The sequence below is a fragment of the Marmota monax genome, unplaced genomic scaffold, assembly GCF_021218885.2.
Source record: "Marmota monax isolate L192 unplaced genomic scaffold, Marmota_monax_Labrador192_F-V1.1 WCK01_AAM20220418_F8-fsc00051, whole genome shotgun sequence".
NCBI classification, from domain to species: domain Eukaryota; kingdom Metazoa; phylum Chordata; class Mammalia; order Rodentia; family Sciuridae; genus Marmota; species Marmota monax.
In genome coordinates this window covers 10,810,136-10,832,176 of record NW_026695202.1, presented here as the reverse complement: position 1 = coordinate 10,832,176, position 22,041 = coordinate 10,810,136, and the positions used below count along the sequence as shown (strand labels likewise).

At 50.5% G+C, this 22,041-nt stretch overlaps 1 non-coding gene across 1 annotated transcript; it reads right to left on the bottom strand.

Moving 5' to 3' along the window:
- Window positions 1-1,511: 1,511 nt before the first annotated feature.
- Trnaa-ugc (transfer RNA alanine (anticodon UGC)) lies at window positions 1,512-1,584 on the bottom strand. The gene has a single exon. It is a non-coding gene; the product is annotated as a tRNA-Ala (tRNA).
- Window positions 1,585-22,041: the final 20,457 nt, after the last annotated feature.

Here is a 22,041-nt window from a genome sequence, read left to right as displayed (position 1 = left end):
GAGCCGCAGGACCACAGGAAGCGCAAAGGGAAAGAGAAAGTAACTGATCCCAGAGCGGGAGGAGGGCGTGGGCCCTGGAGAGGGGGCAGGGCAGACGCCCCCCCTGCAGGCTGGACAGTCTGGGTCTCTCTCATCCGGGTCCAGAGCCCAGCACTGTACCTGCCTGGGGAATGGAGGGTGATGGGCAGGGACAGTGTGAATTCCAGACAGGGGCTCCTGTGTCCGGTCCTTGCACAGGAGCAGGGAAGGGCAGACACAGATTGGGTTCCTGATTCTGTGCTTGGATCTTCCCATCTGTCTCCTCATCCAACTTTCCAGCCAGTAACCCCAATGGGACCGATGGGCACAAAGACTCCAAGCTGGTGATTGACAGCTCAGGATCAGGTAGCTACAGGTGGCAGAGCTGGAATTGGCGATCTCATGCTGTGGGCTTTCTCCACAGTCCAGGCTGCTTCTCCCTGCAAAATCAGAGACAGTAGTCTTGCCACCTCTCAAGGGTGGAGGTATGAGCCAACAAATGCCACACAAACACAGGAGCATACAATACACACAGCTTTCTTTCTAATTGTTTAAGTCCATCCACAGATAAAACCTAGAGTGCTTAACCACTGAGCCACATCCCCAGGCCTTTTTATTTATTTTTGAGACAGGGTCTCTAAATTGCTTAGGGCCTCGCTAAATTGCTGAGGCTGGCTTTGAACTTGAGATCCTCCTGCCTCAGCTTCCTGAGCACTGGGATTAAAGGCATGCACCATCTTTCCCAGCCTAAAACCTAGAATTCTTTGGAGGAATCAAGGTCTATTGTGTCCTCCAAATAATCATTCTGAATATCATGTCCTTCAACTGGATTTTGTCCCAGATGAAGGTGTGCTCTGTGCCAGGCCCTGGGCTCCTCTGAAGGCAGAACCCATTGGGAAGGCTGATGAACGGCTGTTAGGATGTGCCACAGCGCCCTCTCCTGGCGGAAGGCGATCCTACCTCTCCACAAGGTAGAACTTAGGGTTGAACTTTCAAGGTGGGTTTCTGTTGCCTTGGAGAACAAACGGGCACAGGATAAGGACATCAGTAGAAAATACATACTTCCACTGATCAGAAGCAGACACATTTTATAAGAAAATGAAGTGAAGAACACAGACCCAGGAGTCATCCCTGAACCCAGCTGTGGGTGACAGGGAGGTACTGTGGTGGAGGCACCAGCTTTATAGCCAGGCACATCCTAACTCTGCCCCTTCCTTACCGTGTGGCCTTGGGTGACTTACTGAATGTCTTTGAATCTCTAATATCCTTCATCTTTAAAAGGCCATAAATAATATGCATCTTATAGTTATTGGGAAAGTCAAATGTGATTGGTTTATGTAAAGAATTTAGCAAAGCACCTAGAATGTTAAAAGAACGGAAGACCTAACAGTTATGATCCAGCTGGGGGTTGAACCAGGGGATCTCCCCCATGCTATACATGTGCTCTACCCCCAAGATATATCTCCAGCCCCGTTAGTTTTTGTTTCGTTTCTTGGTGGTGCTGGGGATCGAACCCAGGGCCTTGTGCATGCAAGGCAAACACTCTACCGACTGAGCTATATCTCCAGCCCCTATTAATTTGTTCTTTAAAAACATTTTCCACTATCAGGGTGCAGTGACCCATGCCTGTAATCCCAGTAGCTCAGGAGGCTGAGGCAGGAGGATCTTGAGTTCAAAGCCAGCCTTAGCAACTTAGCAAGGCCCTAAGCAACTTAGTGAGACCCTGTCTCAAAATAAAAAGTGAAAAAAGGCTGAGGATGTGGCTCAGTGATTAAGCACACTTGGGTTCGATCCTCAGTACCAAAACCAAAAAACAAACAAACAAACAAAAAAAAAAAAACAAGTGCCTCACCTTAGACCTCACTAGAATACAAGAATACAAATAAAAAAATAGAATACCTTATTAAAAAAAACACAAATTTCCCACTGGACTTGGGGATGCATGTCTGTAATCCTAGTGACTCAGGAGGCTGGGGCAGGAGAATCCCAAGTTCCAGGTTAACCTCAGCAACTTAGCAAGACCCTCAGTAACTTTGACCCTGTCTTAGAATAAAACACAAAAAGGGCTGGAGATGTACTTTAGTGGTAGTGCACCTGGGTTCAATCCCCAGCCCAAGAAAGGAAAATAATTTGTGTATGTAGTTTCATTTCTAGGATATGATATATATATATATATGAAAAACATGAACACATATATCCATAAGTGACCGTTTGTGATAGTTCCATTCAAAGTGTTGTACGGGTCGTGTCAATAATTTGCTTCTTTTTAGTACAGAATAGTATTTATGGCATGGATATGCTGTTTTGTTTTTGTTTTTTGGAGGGGGTTCTGGACATTTAACCCAGAGGCATGTTACCACAGAGACAGAGCCAGCCCTTTATTTTATTTTGAGACACAGTCTCTCTAAGTTGCTCAGGGCCTCGCTAAGTTGCTGAGGCTGACCTTGAAATTGTGATCCTCCTGCTTCAGCCTCCCCATTGCTGGGATTATAGGTGTGTGCCACCAGGCTAGGCCTTGAGTATAGGTTTTTGTGTGAAGATGAATTTGCATTTTCTGTGATAAGTGCCCAAGAGTGTAATTGCTGGGCTTTACGTTTAGTGTGTGTTTAGCTTTATAAGACACCATGGAAATATTTTCTAGAATAAATGTACCATTTTATATTCTCACCAGCAATGTATGGTTGATCCAATTTCCTCACCTCCTTCCCAGCATGTGACCCTGTCACTGTTTTTCTATTTGAAACCTCTGGTGGGTTTGCAGTGACACTGTGGTTTCAACGTTCATCTCCCCATGGCTAAGGAACTTGACCGTCTCTTTCTTTCTTCCTTCCCTCCTTTCTTTCTTCCACTCCTTCCTCATTCACTTCTTCCTCCCTCCCTTCCTCTCTTTCTCTCTTTCGTTTCTGTACCAGGGGTTGAACCCATGAGCACTTCATCACATCCCCAGCCCTTCTATACTTTATTTTGAGACAGGGCCTCACTAACTGTTGAGGCTGCTTTGAACTTGCAATCCTCTTGCCTCAGCCTCCTGAGCCTCTGAGATCACAGCTGTGTCACACACACACACACACACACACACACACAGTGATTTCTATCAAACTCACAGACATAACAGGCTCCACTGTGCACATGATTCTTCAGCTTTAAGAAGAGACTCGGAGACGGTGACACGATGCATTTGGTGGCGCAGAGCCGGGCCTCACGATTCCTCTGTGCAGCTTCCCAGCCCCTTGCCACTCACCTGAACTCTGAGGTTGGGGGTGTGGGCCTCCCCAGCCCTGGGGACCTTCAGATTTGATTCCCGGCAAGTCAGGTGGCCCGTCAGTGGCTCCTGGGCTGCTCATCAATGACCGTCACTAATTAGTTATAATTTTTTTTTGGTGGTGGTGCTGGGGATCGAGCCCAGGGCCTTGTGCATGCGAGGCCAGCCCTCTACCAACTGACCCCAGCCCCTAGATTTTTTTTTTTCATGTATTCTGTTTCTGCCCTTGTTAGGGTCAAGGTGGTGCTGGTTCTGCAAGGATCTGGGAAGCCTTCGTCATTTTCTTTCCTCTGGAGTAATTTCTGCATCCTGTACATTGACACTGAGTCTGAGGCCTGAGGCTGCATGGCGGTTGGTCACCTGCTTAACGTACTCTCTAAGGATGAGTCTGAGAATGGTCTTCCCCACGCAGGGTCAGCGTCGGTGGCTCCCGGTTCCTTGAACATCTGCGTAAGTGGAATGGAATATGGAATCTTTCCAGCTGCTCCAGAATTTGTGGCGGGAAGTGAAAACCACCATCACAGAGGGCAGTGCACCTGGCACCCTCAACAACGTCCAGTAGAAAGACGCCACCAAAAGGCTAGTGACTGGACTGACTGGGGTGGGAGTTTTGGCCAGGAGATCCAGCCACTAGCCACTGCGGGCCGTGTCCCTGGGGTGGGGCCACGGAGATGTTGAAGAGGTGGCCTGGATCAGCTTTTCCGTGTCAGAGAAAATGAGGGGACGCCCCTCCACCTTAGGACCTCACTGAAATGTCCTCTGTGCACCTCAGGAGACACCAGCTACCAGGTACCATGGACAGGCAACAGCAGGGTGCACGTGGGCTCTTGGAGAAGCAGGGACGGCCCAGAGCCAGTAACAGTAGCACCAATTAAGTGGCAGACACAGTCCCTGTCCCCTGCCTCCCCCCACCCCCCACTGCCTGAGGAAGAAAATTCAACAGGCCCAGCTCTCCGTGGGTCCGTGGGTCCGTGGGTCCGTGGAGAGCGTGGAGTGCTGCTGCCCTCTGGGACTCCCCTCCTGCACACACCCTGCGCCCCCCGGCTGGCTCCCAGGGCTCCGGGGCTGGCTTCAGGAACAAGGAGAACTGAGGCCAGGGAGACGGGGAAGGGCCTGGGGAGGAGCTGGGAGGGTCTGGGAGGCCGGCAGAGCTGCTTTGATCCACAGCGTGGACTCTGGGCCCTTCCCGCCTGCGGGCTCCACCTGCCTCCCCAGCCCAGGTCAGGGTTAGGGGAGACTCCCAGGTCAGCGGGAGGCCAGGAAGACAGGGCAGCCCCGGGAGGGCCCTGGTGGGAGCAAGTGGCCCTCAGGGAGACGCACGGTGGACAGTGTTTGCCCCGCACCCTTCTCAGGGGATGCAGAGTTCACCTCTAGAAAACGGAAAGGGAAGTAGGGCACAGGGATAGACCCCAAATCACCAATCACCAATTATATTGACTAGAAAACCACACGTACACCTATATACTGTGTGTGTGTGTGTGTGTGTGTGTGCAGGAGCTATATGTGCATAAACATATTTATAGTGAGAGTTATTGACATGATCGAGTACATTTTATTCATTCCCACTGATTTATAATGTCCAATCTTTTTTTTAATTTTTTTTTTAGTTGCAAGTGGACACAATACCTTTATTTATTTGTTTATTTTTATGTGGTGCCGGGAATTAAACCCAGGGCCTCTCCCATGCTAAGCAAGAGCTTTACTGCTGAGCCCCAGCCCCATGTAATGCCAAATATTTAAAAAACAAATAAATATTTATAGAAATGAAAAGTTGGAGGGGGTGTGCTTCTCTTCGTGGCCTTCTGCAGGCAGGGCGTTGTCGAGCCCCTGGGGTGGGGTCCCACAGAGCAGGGGATGGGGGTGGGGGAGGCTGCGCAGGCCTCAGCCGCCAGGCATTTGAAACAGAGGAAGTCGGGGTGCTGGGTGGAGGGGGATAATGAAGAAAGGACTGAGACAGAGCCAGGTTTCCAAGGGGATTTACAGGGGCTGGGGTGGGAGGAGTGACATTGAGAAGCAGAGAACAGAGGACTGAAGGACATGAGGTTCCCTGGGGAAGGGCAGCTGAGGGACATTCTTCCCAAGAAATGTGACCTCTTTCCTTTTCTCTTCTATGTCCCTTGCCCTTTTTTAAATTTTATTTTGAGACAGGGTCTTGCTAAGTTGCCGAGGCTGGCGATCCTCCTGCCTCAGCCTCCTATGTTTCCCTTTCATTTCTCAAAAAAAATCCTGCCATGAGGCTGCCGCAGCCTTGGTTGTCTGGGGGGCGTCTGCGGTTGCGTGTCATCATGAAGAGCTGAGCCCGTAAGTCAGTGTTCGTGCTGGGCTCTGCCACACCGAGCTTCACCTGCACCTCTACCTGATCATCACCATAGAGGGAGACTAGGGACTTCTGGCCACCTTTGCCATCCAGGGATTCAAGGTTCACAGGCAGGAACAGGTGCACCCATGTGAGGTGGCCCAAGTCCCCAAGCTGGGCAGAACCTGTGGGGTGTGTGACATTGACCCCAGCCCAGCTCATATTGGAAGCTGCAGACCTAGCAGAGACTGCCTTCCCAGAAATAGGAAATTATAAGCCTGAGATTTTTAAAATCTTCCTTGGCTAAAGGCCTGTTTAGTAGCACTTTAATTGCTTTTTTTTTTTTTTTCTTTTTTAAAAGTAAGTAAGTGTGGTGTTGCGGTTTGGATACGAGGTGTCACCCTAAAAGCTCCTATGGCGATGCAGGAATATTCAGAGATGAGATGATTGGATGTGAGAGCTGCAGCCCAGCTGATCAGTCCATCCTACCTTGAGCTGGATGGTGACTGCGGGCAGGTGGCCTGTGGCTATGGGAGGTGGGTCACTGGGGTCCATCTTCCCTGACGTCCCTCCCCCACTCTCTGTCTCCTGGCTGCCAGGGGGAGCACCATCACACCCTTCCTCTGGATGTTTTGCTTTGCCTGGGGCCCCAAACTATGGACTTGGCTGACCACCATGAACCTGTGAAATCATGAGCCAAAATAAACTCTTCCTCCTCTAGGATGCTCTTGTGAGGTATTTTGGGCACACCAAAGAAAAGCTGACCATCACACATGGCTAGAATTGGTCTTTCTTAAATTCTTCTTGACCAGTTTTTGATAAAGGTAATTTTTTTTTTGGGAATTGAACTCAGAACTCGAGGGCACTCGACCACTGAGCCACATCCCCAGCCCTATTTTGTATTTTATTTAGAGACAGGGTCTCACTGAGTTGCTTAGTGCCTCACCATTGCTGAGGCTGGCTTTGAACTCACGATTCTCCTGTCTCAGCCTCCCCAGCCACTGGGATTATAGGCGTGCACCACCTCCCCCGGCTCTCAATCAAGATGATTTTAACTTCCCAAAATCAATTATGGAAGTTTCTTTTTCCCCTTTCCTGTGTGAGTTCAGTTCCATTTCTTACAGGGTCCCTCAAACTCACCCTGAAACCTCCTGGTTGTACTTTGATGCCGTTGCCTATGTGGACGCCTTCACAATTCACCTTCCTTTAATAGTTCAGGGTTGATTTATGTGTTTTATTTCTAGTGTCCTTTTATCATTTTTTTTTCTAGAACATTGTTCATTGTGCCTCAGTTTTCGAGTCTCTTGGGACAAGTGTGTTCATATTCCCTTCTGACTTTTTACATTCTCTAAAATTCCGTTGCCATTTTCATTCATATTTAGTTTATTTTTACCTTTGCTTTGTTTGCAGATTTTTAGTTTTATTTTCTTCAAAGAACTAGATCTTGATTTTGTTGTTATTCCTCTTTCAACTTCTTGAATGGGTCGCTTACCTTAAATATTTCTTTTCTAAGATGTACATTTGATGAAGCAAAACTTCTTCATGTACTCTTTAACTTATATTCCACAAATCTGACAACTTTTTTTAAAAAACAGTTTTTTGGTTTTTTTTTAAATTTAATGAGTTGGACAGGGTTCAACCCAGAGCAGAACCACAGTGATGTATTCCAGTAAGGATTTCTTATAGGAATCCAACTTCATGCGATTGGTCAAGACACCTCTGTGGAGTGTCTCCATGTGATGTCTCCAGGGTAGGCAGCTGGGATGATGGATGCATGGTGTGAAGAGCAAGGACAAACTGGAACCCACACACTGCAGTGGTGGAGTAACGAGGCTGGAGACCAGGGGCATCGTTCTTGCCTCTGACTTAATGGTGCCTTGCTGGGGCCCTTCCTCAAGGGGCTAAGGACACACACCTGGCCCAGGGCAATCAAGGACCATGTAGGGAAAGTTCTAGCAACTGCAGACCCAGTTGCTGCTTCACATCACAGGAGAGAGTTGGCAGACCAAGGACACGTGAACATGCTGCAAAATGGTGGCTACTTCACTCCTCCCTCAAAGTCGGCCAGGATTGTCTCTCTGGTGGCCCACCCTGAACTGAAACTACCAGAAAGGAGTTCTGGGAAATGTAGTTCTGCCTGGGTCACATTACAGAGTTACCATAGCGGGGAGAAGAGCTGACCACCCCTAGCCAATCCTGAGACTTTGATGGGGATTGCATGGAATCCACAGAATTGACATCTTAATATTGAGTGTTCCAATCCATGAACATGGTATACCTCTCCATTTATTCAGGTCTTTATTCATTTATTTTACTTTCTGTCAGTGAAGCTTTATAGTTTTTATAGTAAATCAAATACATTTTGCAAGATGAATTCTAATGTTCTCAGGGACAGATTTCTGATAACAGAAAACAGAACATACTTCTACAATATTCAGTGTGTGGGGATTGAGCACTCTTCCTATGTGAAGCTACAGATTCATTCAGAAGCAAAGCCATTTGGGTTCCACAACCACCAATAAGGAAGTTCTTTTAGTATCTTCGCTTTGTGTGACAGGACTGAAGCACAGAGGAGCCAAGCAACTTGCCAAATGTCTAAATCCACTGATTTGCAAGAGCAGGGTTGGAATTCAGGCTGTGACCCTGGGATCTTACCCCTCTGAGCTATGAGTGTTCACATAAGTGTCCAACAGCAGAGAAAATGGGCGCTGACCTCTGTGAATGGGAGACTTTGACGTGTAGGCTTACTGAATGGGTCCTCTGAGCTGCCTCTTGGACATAACCTCCCTCTCCCAGTTGCTCCCAGGGGAGGGGGAGCATTTTCATCTCTGTCTTAACAGGATTGATGAAGATTTGCCAATTTTTAAGAATGAGGCTATGGAATCTAATGAGTTGGCAGGAAAGCCAATAGCGGGCTGGTAAAACTCAGTATTTCCAGAAGAAAGGGTGTAGGATTTCCCTTAAAAACAGTTAAAAGCAAAGATCACTTTAATTTTCCCCTCGTAATCAGGGAACTATGAATCAGGACCAAGACAGTACAGCGTCCGCCCATTCCCACTCTGATGGAAAAGTTTAAGGAGGCTGAGAGGACAGGGGAGTGGGCACAGGGGAGTGGGCACGTTTTGTAGTAAGAGCACAGTTCCGGTGGAGGTGGGCTTTAGCATCTCGAGCTCCCTGGCTCTCTTTAAATCCTCCACCCCTTTGCCAAGGTCACCATGCCCAGAACCAAATGTCCTTTAACAACAGAGCTGACGAGAAAACACAGTGGACTCCCTGGTAGAAGAGTATTCAGCAACCAGCTGTGAGAGGCACAGTTCCTCAGGGACACAGAGGGTGGCCTGACCTGCGGGTTTGGGGATAGAAGCCAGACACGGAGGATTCTGTCCTGTGCCGGCATTTGTAGGAAGTGAGGGGGAAACTAAACTCACTTGTGTTAGGAATCCGGAGAGTGGATCTCCTGGGGGAGATGGGGGGGAGGGACGGGGAGCAGAAGGGGCTCCCCAGGTGCCCTCCACACAGCAGGGAAACTTGTCAAGGTGTCCCCACAGCTTGAGCATTGATCTGTATTGACTGATGCCCCTGCTCAATTTTTTTCTTAATACATTTCAGACATTAGTGTAGGGAGGATACCAGTGTGTGAATTAGGAACCCAGAGACACTTGCAAACTCCTGTCTGCACGTTTAATTCATGGCAAAGGGTCTGGTCAGGTGCGCTCACGAGCAGAGGACACCTCTGGAAGGCTGAGCTGGCCGTGAGCAGGATGGGTGGGGAGCAGAAGGAGGGCTTCTTTCTTGCTGTGATGATTATAACAAACTGGAGGCCCATAGTTTGGTTCATCTGTATGAAACACTTAAAAGTATACATATGAGGGCTGGGGTTGTGGCTCAGTGGTAGAGTGCTTGCCTAGCATGCATGAGGTACTGGGTTCGATCCTCAGCACCATATAAATGTAAAATAAAGATATTGTGTCCACCTAAAACTAAAAAATAAGTATTTAAAAAAAAGTATACATATGAGTAGTTTCCCACTGATTTTCATTATTATGGTAACTAGTGCACATTGTTCCCCCTCATCCAAGGTTTTGCTTTCCCAAGTTTCAGTTACCTGTGGTCAATGGAGGTCTGATAATATTCATGGAAAATTCCAGAAATAAATAGTTCATACTTTCTTTTGTGTTTTGTTTTGTGGTATTGGTATTGACTCCAGAGGTGCTTTACCACAGAACTGCACCCCCAGCCCTTATTTTTTTAATTTATTTTGAGACAAGTTCTTGCTAAGTTGTTGAGGCTGGCCTCAAACTTGTGATCCTCCTGCCTCAGTCTCCAGAGTTGCTGGGATTTCAAGCATGTGTTAATTTATCTGGCAATAATTCACAGTTTTAAAGAGCATGATGAGATCTCTTTCCATTCTGTCTGTCCTTTCTGGGACGTGAATCAGCCCTTTGTCCAACATATTCATCATGGTGTGTATCTTACCCACCCTTGAGAGACCTCCTTACAGTAAATACACTGTGACAATTGTTTTATGAGTTATTGTTAATTTCTTACTTTGCCTCATTTACAAATCAAACTTTATCCTGGGTATATATAGGAAAACCCCGGCTTATGTGGGTTCAGTACTGTCTGGGGCTTCAGGCTTCCACTGGGGGCCTTGGAGGTACCCCCTGTGGGGACTACCGTGTACCCCCATTTCAAGAACCACCCTCTTCTTCGGGCTCCAGTTCAAGTCCAAGGGCACTGTCTTGGCTGGAGAAACTGAGCCACGGGCTGGGGGCAGAGGGAGCAGCAGATTCTGGGAGGTCTCTGACCTGCTCCCCCTGCCCCAGGGGCCCGGCAGCTGGGGGGCAGCTGGGCATCGGCGTCAGGGAGCGGAGTGCAGTTCGCTGCCCCAGAACAGCGAAGACCAAGACAGACTCCAGATTCAGCCAGGGCTGGAGGATGGCGGCGCCCCCTAAACGGTGAGTCTTACATTCCCCCCCCACCGGGTCCTGTGGCCCGACGTCACCAAGCACCTGCAGGGGACAGGGGCTCCCAGAGCGTCTGCGGGGCTCACCCTCCAGAGAAGTGTGACGGGGCAGGCAGGCCCTTCTCTGCCTTACAGCTGACTAATGCGAGTGTCAGGGGCATCAGTGACAGGGCAGAGCCACACAGCTGGTGACAGCGGGCCTGGGCAGCAGTTCTGTCTGCTCCGGAACCTGGGTCTCTCGGTGCTGCCCAGGGTGGCACCAAGCCTGTCCCAGCACCCGCCGCCTCTGCCCCTCTGTACTGTGCGACCCTGCTTCTCTCTCCAGGGTGCACTGGGCTTGGGTGGGCCATTGTCCCCCTCTACCCAGGCCTCCAGGCCCGTCCTCCTCCTGCCCTCAGCCCAGGCTCCCAGAGAGCACAGGCCCAGAGGCCCAGCTGTCCGTGTGGAGAGGGAACAGTCCCCTGACAGGTCCAGACGTGGGGATATCAACACCCGCAGCTCTTCCTCATTCGGCTCTCAGGGCTCACACTCGGGGCTGGGGACAGTTTATGTCTTCTTCCTGTCTTCCTTAGTTTCCTGGCCCTTTGGCATGGAATTCTGACACTCTTCCCACCAGGAGTCTATTTTATGCTGGGCAGGGTGGTGCATGCCTGGAACCCTAGTGACTTGGGAGACTGAGGCAGGAGGATCACAAGTTGGAGGTCCGTCTTGGCAACCTAGTGAGACCCTCGGTGTAGCTCAGTGGCAAGGCACCCCTAGGTTCAACCCCATACTGAAAACAAACAGACAAAAAGTCCATTTTGTGTCCCCTTGTACCTGGGCCAGCCTGGCACTTGCATTGGCCCATAAAATGTGGTAGAAGTGATATCATGTAACTTCTGAGGCGGAGCCTCGAAGAGTCTTATAGGGTCCTTTTCTACATTCTTGGGATTTGCTTACCACCATGCAAGGAAAGCAGGAAACTCACACCCCTGCATGTTGAGAGAGAGAGAGAGAGAGAGAGAGAGAGAGAGAGATGTGAAAGACCCCAGGGACAGCTGCCCCAGGCAGACATGATGGAGGCCATCCTGGAAATTCAGCCCCGTCCAGCCATACCTGATAGCCACCATATTGGCCACCCAGGTGAGAGATCAGTACAAGATCCCAGAACTATCTGAAGTTATCAAAGCCATCTTTGTTTTGGGAGTGGATTAGTATGCAGCAATAAAGAACTGATTAGAAAAAGATGGAGACACCTAGAACTGCCACAAGGAGATCTCAACATCTATGACACTGCCCTTGGGCCAGGCAGCAGGGAGGAGAGCAGGCCCAAGGACCGGCCAACATTTGCGTGGAGGCTGGACAGGCATCTCAGGAGCTGTCATCAAAGCTGGGAAGGTGGGGTCTCATGTTTTCAGAAACTAGCAGAAAAACTGGAAGACTGGGTGCAGTGACATAGAAGATGGAAAATGTCCTGTTAAATTTGTGGCTCTCAGAGATTTCCTAGCAGAATAAAGAACCAAATGGCCTTTTTTTTTTTTTTTTGAATGAAAGGAGAGAGACTAGTTTTTTATTTCACTCATTTATTTTTATGTGGTGCTGAGGATCGAACCCAAGGCCTTGCATGTGCTAGGTGAGTGCTCTACCACTGAGCCACACCACAGCCCCCAAATGGCCTTTTAGAGTAAAATTAAGCACAGTAAAAGATTAATGATCACTAATAAAAAATAGAACAATTGCAATATTATGCTGTCAAAAAAATATGAATGTGGTTTCTCTCTCTGACTCTTGATAAATACAGACACTAATATTTTTAGATCATGGTTGACCACCAGTAACTGAAATTGCAGGAAACAAAACCATGTATCCAGAGCTGGGCACAGTGGCGCACACCTGTAATTCAGGCAGTCGGGAGGCTGAGGCAGGAGGATCACGAGTTCAAGGCCAGCCTCAGCAATTTAGCAAGAACCTAAGCAACTCAGTGAGACCTGTCTCTAAATAAAATCTAAAAAAGGGCTGGGGATGGGGCTCAGTGGTTAAACACTCCTGGACTCAATCCCTGGGAGATATATATATACATATATATATATATATATATATATACACACACACACACACACACACACACAGATCCAGGCTGGGGAGTGTGGAGAGCTGAAGACAGTCTCTAGTTAAAAAATAAAATTAAAAAAATTTGAATTTGGGGAAGATCAAATCTAGGGTTTTCCCAGTCAAGTGCATTATTGGGTTGTAATTGAGCAGTACAACTCAAGATCCCGCCCCCCCTTTGGTAGACTTCTTAAAGATTTAAAGGGCTGGGGCTATAGCTCAGAGGGTAGAGGGCTTGCCTCGCATGCACAAGGCCCTGGGTTCAATCCCCAGCACCACACACACACACACACACACAAAAAAAAGATTCAAGCCTATTCCTGATAGCCCCTCACCAGTGGAAGAAGGCTTCTATGAAGATCTTTGTCCCTCTGCAGTCTGATGTGCCTGGGGACAGTAAGGCTTGTCTTGGAAGGAGTGTGCCTCTGAGCAAGCCACGGTCACATCCCAGAAAATCCACAGCCTTTAAGAACATGGTGTGGGCCAAGTGGCTCAAGGATGGTGTGGGCCACGCGGACAGGCGGTTAAGAGAAAAGGTGAGGTCAGGGAGCCGGTGGAGGCCCTGTCAGCTGCGAACACTGGCCAGGAGAAAGAGGGACGTCAAGAGAGAGAAGCCAGGAGGTGCCCCTCCGAGGAGGGATGAGGGAGCCAGTCAAGTGGGGAGAAGCCGACCCCACTCCACACCCCCCTGCCAACGTGTGCCCGGCCGGACTCCAGAATCTCAGCAGGTCGGGTGGCTCCACAGGCCCCTCGCTCCCGAGTGCCTGCTCCTCGAAAGCGGTGTCGTTATAGCCACTGACTCACCCCGGCTTCACCATGTGCTGGACGTGATGTGGCTGGAGGTCACGTGGGTGGGACAGGTCACCCCCCGAGAGACGAACCCAGGGTGCCCTCGCTATACCTGGGATTGGTTTAGATGACGAGACGCTGGAGTCAGTGTCCACCCTCCCTGCCCTCACCTCTAACTCCAGGGCCACCTGCTTGGGAATCAATTAAAAATCATTGAAAGAAAGAAAAGCGAATGATGAAGATAATATAAGGAATAAAAAAGTCATGGCCAAATCATTGATTAGCCCCAGGGCGGTGAATGGATCCAGTTGGTTGGGTGGTGGGGAGACAGTTACATTTCCATTATATTTATTTTATTGAATTATTTGGTAATTAACGAAGTAATAACACTACTACCAGAGACGAGAGAAGAACTGGGCATGGGGCTGCGGGCCCGTAATCCCAACAACTCGGGAGGCTGAGGCAGGAGGATTACAGGTTTGAGGCTGGCCTAGCAACTTAGTGAAGCCCTAAGTAACTCAGCAAGACCCTGTCTTCAAACAGAAAATAAAGGGGGCTGGGGATGTGGCTCAGCGGTAAGATGGCAACTCCCTCATCACAGTGAAGAACGGGAACAATAGAGAAAGTATCTGATACCTGGGAGTCACACTGTTACTGTCTGAAACGGTTTTGTAAAGACCTCTGATACTAAGTATCACTCAACAGGAAGTCTGAGCTTTCCCAGGCTTAGGTATTCTATGCAAACAGTAATTTCAGAGTTCAAACAAAGTTTGAATTCCGGGGCACTTGGAGAAGCATCTGGATGACACTCAATTTAAACCTGACACAGGGCTTGATGAGTCCTGTCACCATCCAGGGCCAGCTATGGGGGGTGAGGAGAAGCATAGGGTGGCCGACACCTGAGGGGGGACAGGCTGCTGGGGATGGTCCCCTCCTTCTCACAGCAGCCTCAGGCTGCAGGAGGTGAGGTTTTCTGTGCTCTGGAGCCCCCCCCACCACCACCACAGGGTTAACATGGCAACCTCAGGAGACCTCTGAAGGCATTCATCTTCAGGATTGGGGGAAGAGAAATCAGAATTCCTAAAGATTTTTAAGAATTCTAGAAATAACAAGTTCCTCTATCTCTATAAACTGAAGATTCAGTTTTTGGCTGGGTGCTGTGGCCACGCCTGTAATCCCAGTGGCTTAGGAGGCTGAGGCAGGAGCATCACAAGTTCAAGACTGTGTCTCAAAATAAAAAATGAAAAGGGCTGAGGATGTGGATGTGGCCCAGTGGTTAAGCGCCCCTGGGTTCAGTCCTCAGTACCCCCCAAAAAAGAAGGGAAGGGGGAGCTGAGGCCTGAGGCAGGACAGGGTCCCAGAAGGAGGGAGGCTGGAGGGAGAATAGGACAGGCCTGGGATCAGGAAGGCCCTGCTGGGGAGAAGAGGGAGGCTAGAAACGAGAGCCCATGGGGGCTGCAGGCACTGTGGAAAGAGCTGGGGACCCTGGTCCCACCCCAGGCTCCTCTGGGTCTGTCTCCTGGCTGCACGCTCCGTGTCCTGCTCCCTGCCGTCTCTGACACCTCCTCTTCCTAGCAAGGATCTCTGGTGCAGGCAAGAGATGCTGGCCATGGCTAAGGAGGGAAGCTGGCCGCTGCCCCGGTGGAGTCAGGGGCTCTCACAGGGGGAGGGATGACTCTGAGCTCAAGAGCCATGAAGCTCCAGCGCCTGGGAGCAGGGACCAGGGGCCAGTCCTGGGGGGCTTGGCCAATGGGGTGAAAAATGTCGTGACTGTGGTTTCCATTTTTGTATTATTTTGTTCAAAATCAATGTGGGAATGGCTGACGTTGAGCACTGAACTGGCCTCATCCCAGAGAAAGTAGAGGCCCAGATGTGTATCTGTGGTCCCAGCAAGACAGCGAGCAAGAACACAGGCTGCCCAAGGACGCGGCGGGCTGAGATGTGGCCGCTGTATTGATATCACCATTCTCAGCTGTGCTAATGCAAAGACGGATGGCGGGGGGAAGGAGAAGGGGAGGGCCTCTGCTGATGGACAAGTTCGTGAGTGGGCCAGTCGTCGGCCCATGGAGGACCCAGGGGCAGTGACAGGGAGTCAGGGAGGGAGGGCAGTGGAACTTCCGGCAGTGTGCAGGGCCAAGGCCCCGTGTTCTCGGCCAGGAGGCAGCAGGCAGTACCAAAATTTGGTAAATCAAGGAATAGCAACAGCCGGGCGCAGTGGCGCATGCTGTCATCCCAGCGGCTCAGGAGGCTGAGGCAGGAGCATCACGAGTTCAAAGCCAGCCTCAGCAATTTAGCGAGGCGCTAAGCAACTCTATGAGACCCTGACTCTAAATAAAATACAAAAAAGGGCTGGGGTGGGGCTCAGGGGTTCAATCCCTGGTTAAAAAAAAAAAATAGTGTCAAAGGAAAGTTCCAGTAAAACAGAAACTAGGAGGGTCAGGTGACTCCTGGGAAGAGCAGCAGGGCCTGTGGGTGGGGAGCCCTCTCTGCTCTGAGGTACAGCCATGGATTGATATAGACGTTCTCAGCTGTGCTAATGCAAAGCCGTGATGAGTGTTTTACCTGGGAACTCTTGAAATCCACTCACAATATGGAATAAAAGCATAAAACAACTAGAAATTAATCTAATAAGAAAAGCACAGATTTTCATCTGAAAGAGAGTAAAAAGGTGCATCACAGACCAGGAGACAGTGTCCACGTCACATCTATCTGACAAAGGACTCCTCATCTGAATATATAAAGGACTCCAGTAAATCAGTAGGAGAAGGATCCAGTTGTAAAGAGGCAAAGAGCTTGAAGTAGCTAACAAAAGAGGGTGTCAAGTGGCTTGCAAACACGGGAGAAGGTGCGCAGTGTCATTAGCCATCAGAGACACGGAAATCATGATGAGATGCCACTGCCTCCCCCACCAGGGTGGCTGGAACTCAGAAGACTGGCCATGTCAAATACTGTCCACGGTGTGGAGCCCCGGGAATTCTCTCACACTGCTGAGGGGAGTGTAAACTGGGACAAGGACTTTGGAGAAACCTACCCTGTGACTGAGCAACATCACTGCTGGGGAAAATCTAACTGAAATGAAAGCTATACCCACCACAAGACGTGCCCAAGAATGCCCACAAAACTTTATTCACCACAGCCCCAAACAGCGAATAACACAATTGATCTCTCCAGCCACAACAGGATGGTAGACACACGGTGGTATGTCCAGCACTGGAACACTACACAGAAATAAAAAAGGAACGAACTCCTGAACAACATAAATATAATACTGAATGAAAGAAGGCGCAGGTAAGTGCGTTCATCCTGTGGGACTCCACTGGTATGTAGTTCGAAAACAGGCAAAATCAGCCTCTGATCTTAAAAGTGGAAACGTGGGCTCCCTGTGCATCTGGGATTCTGGAAATAGTCCCCTCCTCCAGTCTTTGAAGCAGTTACACTAACTGGAAACCTATTATTTAGTTGTTAACTCTAAGTCAGGACCCAATAAAAATTAAAAAAAAAAATCACAAAGCTTCTATTTTTAAGAAAAAAAAACCCATTTCATTTATTGACATAAAATATCTCAACTAGATGGACTGAAATGCAGTCCCCATGGTTGATGTCATTCTTTCTTTTTTAATATTAGAGAGAGGCTATTTAAGTCCAAATGACAGACTAAATGGGACTGAAATGAAGACATTTTTAAGATCAGGATCTGAGGGGACATTCACCATTTATCAAAAACTAGAAAAGCTGTCCAGCTACTATAAGCAGGAGAGCGTGGTACGCGCCAGGACCAGAAAAAGGGACCAGGAACATGGCACAAAGAGACGGACACCAGCCTACAGGGGGCCGAGCCTCTGACCAGGGGGAGTGACTCCGCCGCAGGAACAGGGCGTCCGTGCAGTGGTGTCGCTGACCACCGAGGCACAGATCTTCATGACAACAGGGTCCTGTGGGCTGGACCCCTCTTCTTCACAGGGGCCGCTGTCACCCTCTCTCAGCCACCTCTTCTGGCCCCTTTCAGCCAAGAGAAGCCGAGCTGCGCCTCCCCACCCCACCCCCGCGTCTGGAACCCGCCGCCGCCCTCTGGCAAAGGCGGAGGCTCCCAGATCGCAGGAGCTGCGTCGGAAGGTGGTCTCTGAGGCTTCACTACGCCCAGTATCTGTCTCCAGATTGTTTAAAACAACAAAAATGAAACAAAACAGGAAGAGTAGACCAAAGCCAGCCGCCGTGGCGCAGGCCTGTAATCCCAGCGGCTTTGGAGGCTGAGGCAGGAGGACCTCAAGTTCAAAGGCAGCCTCAACAAGAGCGAGGCACAAAACAACTCCATAAGAGACTGTCTCTATATAAAATACAAAATAGGGCTGGGGATGTGGCTCAGTGGTTGAGTGCCTGAGTTCAGTCTCTGTTCCCCCCCAAAAAAGAGTAGACAGGAATCTGGTCAGGGGCAGGAGATGAGCCCCCCAAAAGAACCTGAAAAGATGGAAAGGTGAGGTTCACTGGTCAGCTGAGCCAGGACTTCCGAGGGCCTGAGGAGGGCAGGCAGCCCAGGCACAGCCTGCTGTTGGCCCAGTGCTCTGGCTAACACAGTTCCAGGGCACCAGGCTGCAGGGGTCTAGCACAGGTTTTCCAACCTTCTGGACCTTTCTTCACTGCCCACCTGCATGCACCCTCTGGGTGACCTTGGGGATGCTGTTTCCTCACATCTTTAGTGGCAATAACACTGACTCTCATGACGTCGTACAGGACAGGGCGATGTGGTGCTGGCCTGACAACGGGTGGGGACCTCTGCCAGGGTCCTTCCCTGCCCTCCTGAGAGCCAGGGATGAATCCCAGGGGCCAGCTTCCCACGTCAATCTTGCCTCCTTGGGAGGTCAGCCCGACTCAGTGTGCCTGTGCAGTGGGGCAGTTCAGACTGGGACCCTGACGGTGTGGATGCCCATCTAGGCTGGACAGCTGGTCACTCACCCACTCACTGGCCTGTGTCCAGCTGCTGCCTCTGCCCACCTGCTCACCCCTGGGCCTGCGTGATCGTGTCAAACAGCAGCCTCTGGCTTCAGGGAATGACAGTGGTCAGTAGTCAGAGCCTGGGAGCCCAAGACCTCCCAAGAGGGCTGGGCATGCAGCTTCCATGTGTAGAGACGCATCCAGGTGAGATGCCATCCAGGGGAGGTCCAAGGGCACCTGTTCTGACCTCCTCTGCGTGTCTGTGTGTGTGTAGGTGAGTCCAGGAAAGGGTGGCCCAGCCACGGGTCAGGAGGGCCCTCTACTGAGGATACATGAAGCTTCAGAGACCAAAGAGCATTTCCTTGAGGACAAAGAATGCAAATGAAGGTGGATGGAAACAGGGACCCGGGGGACTCTGAACTGGGGACTCAGGCCCATCATGGAGTCGCAGCAGAGCCGACACCGGTGCCCTAGCCCTGCAGCAGCAGGATACGTGCTCCCCTCTCCGCTCTCCCAGCTCCCAGCCCAGGGAACATGGCTCCATCCCTGAGGACATCCCCTCTCCTCCTGGCCTCTGTCCTGGGTCTTCTCCAGGACAGCCCTGGCCAGCCATCCTCCCAAGGGGCCCCTCTCCCCCAGAGGCTGGCCCTGTGTAGCAGACGTGATGATTATGCTGAGTCCCCAGATCTACTTTCAGCCCAAGTCTCCCACTCCCCTGGCCTGGGCGCTGGGTCACCCTTGATTCTTTTCGGTGCATGTGGCCACAGCTTCTGACAGACCTGGGGCCTGGGGTGTGTTGAGCCTCGCAGATGGAAGCTCGCCACCTGCTGGTCAGCCCTGGGAGGGCTGTGGGCAGGGGCTCTCCAGAGTGATCAGGTGGATTCCCGGAGAACTCAAATATTCCTCAAACGTCTAATTACATCTCGCCTCCTAGGTACTGTTGAGGCCCATTTGGTTTCAGCATGTAAAATATGTTGTAAGATATTGTTTCTTTCATCAAAGAAAACACACCTTCCCAGCCTCGGGTGAGACAAGAGCGTCCTCTCCTGCCTCGAGGCGTCCACTCCGTTTGAGCTGCGTCACCTGCCCTCCTCGCCCCCTTTCCTCACAAGGTCACAAGAGCAAAAGGCCAAAGAGTGAAGCCACGTGTTGACCCAGCTGCAGAGGGGAGCCCGTGGGCATCTGCGCCAACCTGTCCGACAGGACCCAGCTCTGGAATGGCCCTGGGCGGTGTGGATGGTCACGTTCCATTGTACAAATTAGGACAAGATCAGGGGCCTGGATCCCCAGTCCGCTTCTGTCATACAACTGGTTATATGTCTGGGGGTCCAAACGTTAAAGCTGAGGAAGACCCGAGTGTAGCAAAATAACAATTTTGTAATGTAAATGAGAAATGAATGATAGTTACTAGAGATGCGTAGATGGGCGGGTGGGTAGGTAGATGGGTCTGTGATGGGTTCTTTCCAAATGTTCGAGCAAATGGGGAAAACATTTCCAACAGGTGAATCTGGGTAAAGGGTACCCAGGTGCCCTCTTATGCAACTTTCTGGAAGTTTGAAATAAAATCAAAAATTTAAAAAAATAAAAACATTCACTCCTTTGGTTGGTCTTTTGCAACTTTTTTGGTTGGTCTCTCTGCCTCTCAAACTGCCTACAGCGAGTAAGTGTGTTTTTATAATCAGAAAAGGTCACTAAACCATCTGGGGTGGGATAGCCAAAGGCACCTCTAATGAGGCCCAGCCCCTGTGGTTCCCTCTGGTCGGCAAGAGCCCTTTCAGGGAGGCGAGGGGAGCCCTCTGCTACCCTCCACAGCCCAGTTCTGCTGGGGCAGTGAGGTAGGTGCTAGGAGACCTTAGGAAGATGAGATGCGAGATGTCAGGCTTGTTGGGACGTGCAATGGCTTGCTGAGGGGCACTGGGGGTGACAGGCTGGACAGGTAGCATCTCAGGTTCTCACGGTAATTTGGGGGCTTTGCCAGAATGTAGCACCCCCGTCCCCCAGGACACGGTGTCCAGTGTCACACAAGCACTATCCCTCCATAGTGCTCTGCTCTGCACCAGGGGCCACAGGGGCATCAGCAGGAGAGCCGGGTCTAGGCAGTGTCCACAGACTGCACCGCCCCGGTTCCCGGTGGGTGAGACAGAGTCCGAGTTCCCCAAGATCAAGCCTCTGGACATTCGGTGGGGCCTGCTTTCATTGTTTCCTTGAGTTGGTTTTTGAGAAAGGGAAGGGGCATTTCAGGGGCGTGGTGTTTTGCTGTCTGCCTTTGTTCCAAGGACCACATTCCTCAGCAAGTGCTGCCCTCACCCCCATAAGACCAAGAAGAGACAAGGACCAGGTGCCTCCAGGTGAGCAGCCCAGAGGTGGGCAGGACCAGGGCCTCCTCCCGAGGAGCAGCCCGGCAGTGGGAGGTGGATCTGATGAGCAGAGGCGGGGCTACTAGAGAGAGCGCCTTGTTTTTTGTTTGCTTTTGAACTTTCTGCCATTTTGGGATTGAAGCAAGTTTTGCTTCCATTTCAAAACCTCAAGGTCCACGAACTTGGGGTCAGCCTGGGTCACAGGCCTCAGTGATCACAACAATACGACCTTCTCAGTCACTGGTTCCTTCATAACCAGGTGTCAATCCAAGTCCAAGGTGGTGGGACCTTCAAGAGGTGGGGACCAGTGGAAAGTGATGGATTGATGCTGGTCTCCAGGGGTGGGTCAGGTTGGATTGAGTCACTAGAAGAGAGCGGGTCTGGCCCCTGTCCACTCTCTTGCTTCCTTTCCTGCTATGTGATAACATCCACCATGTTGCGACGCAGCCAGGGGGCCCTCACCAGACACCATGCTGTTGGACTTTCCAGACACTAGAATCATAATCTAAAAAAAAATCCTCTTTTCTTTTTACATTACCCACCATTAGGCATTTTGTTATAGAAACACAACATGGACTAAGACATTCCATAATGCCTAGATTTTATGATTTTCTGGAGGTCTGAGACTTCCCAGGATCCGACACAGGAACAGACTTGAACCTCACCCCTGCCCATGCTCCTCAATGCCCTCTCTTCTGAAAGTGCTCTTGGTGCATTTTTGTGGTGGGGAGGCAGGGGTGGGACTTCCAAACAAAAGGGAAGTTGGCACCACAGCCCACTGGGGCTAGGCCAGCGTGAGCGCCAGTAACTCCAGGGTCCCTGGCACCTGCCCATGCACCTGACTTAAAGGATACCTGATAAGAGATGAAAGGAAAGACAGGAAAGGGCTCAGGGGATGGTGACCTCCAGCAGTTGATTGTTTTTGGCAAGCAGTTCCCAAATGGCCGGCTCCTAATTCAGAAAGGTGGGAGGGAGGGGAGGCGGGTGAGGAGGAAGAGGAGGGCACAGAAGAGGGCGAGCATAGCCCAGCTAAAGTGGGAAGCCAAGAAGAGCTGGGTGGCAGGAAGGAGGGGCCAAGAGCTGCAGCCCACTGATGATGCAGGCAGGTGGCCCCAGGGCCACAGGGTGGAGATGGGGCTGAGCAGGCAGCACTGGGCAGGTTGCTGGGACCCTGGAGGGAGGCCTTTTTAAAACAATTGTAGCAAAATATGCATAACATGAGAGTCACCATTCCTGCACAATACTGTGTAGCCTTGACCCCCTTCCACCTCCAGAATTTTTTCATCATTGCAAACTGAGATTCTGCACCTGCTAAACACTAAGTGCCCATTCCCCT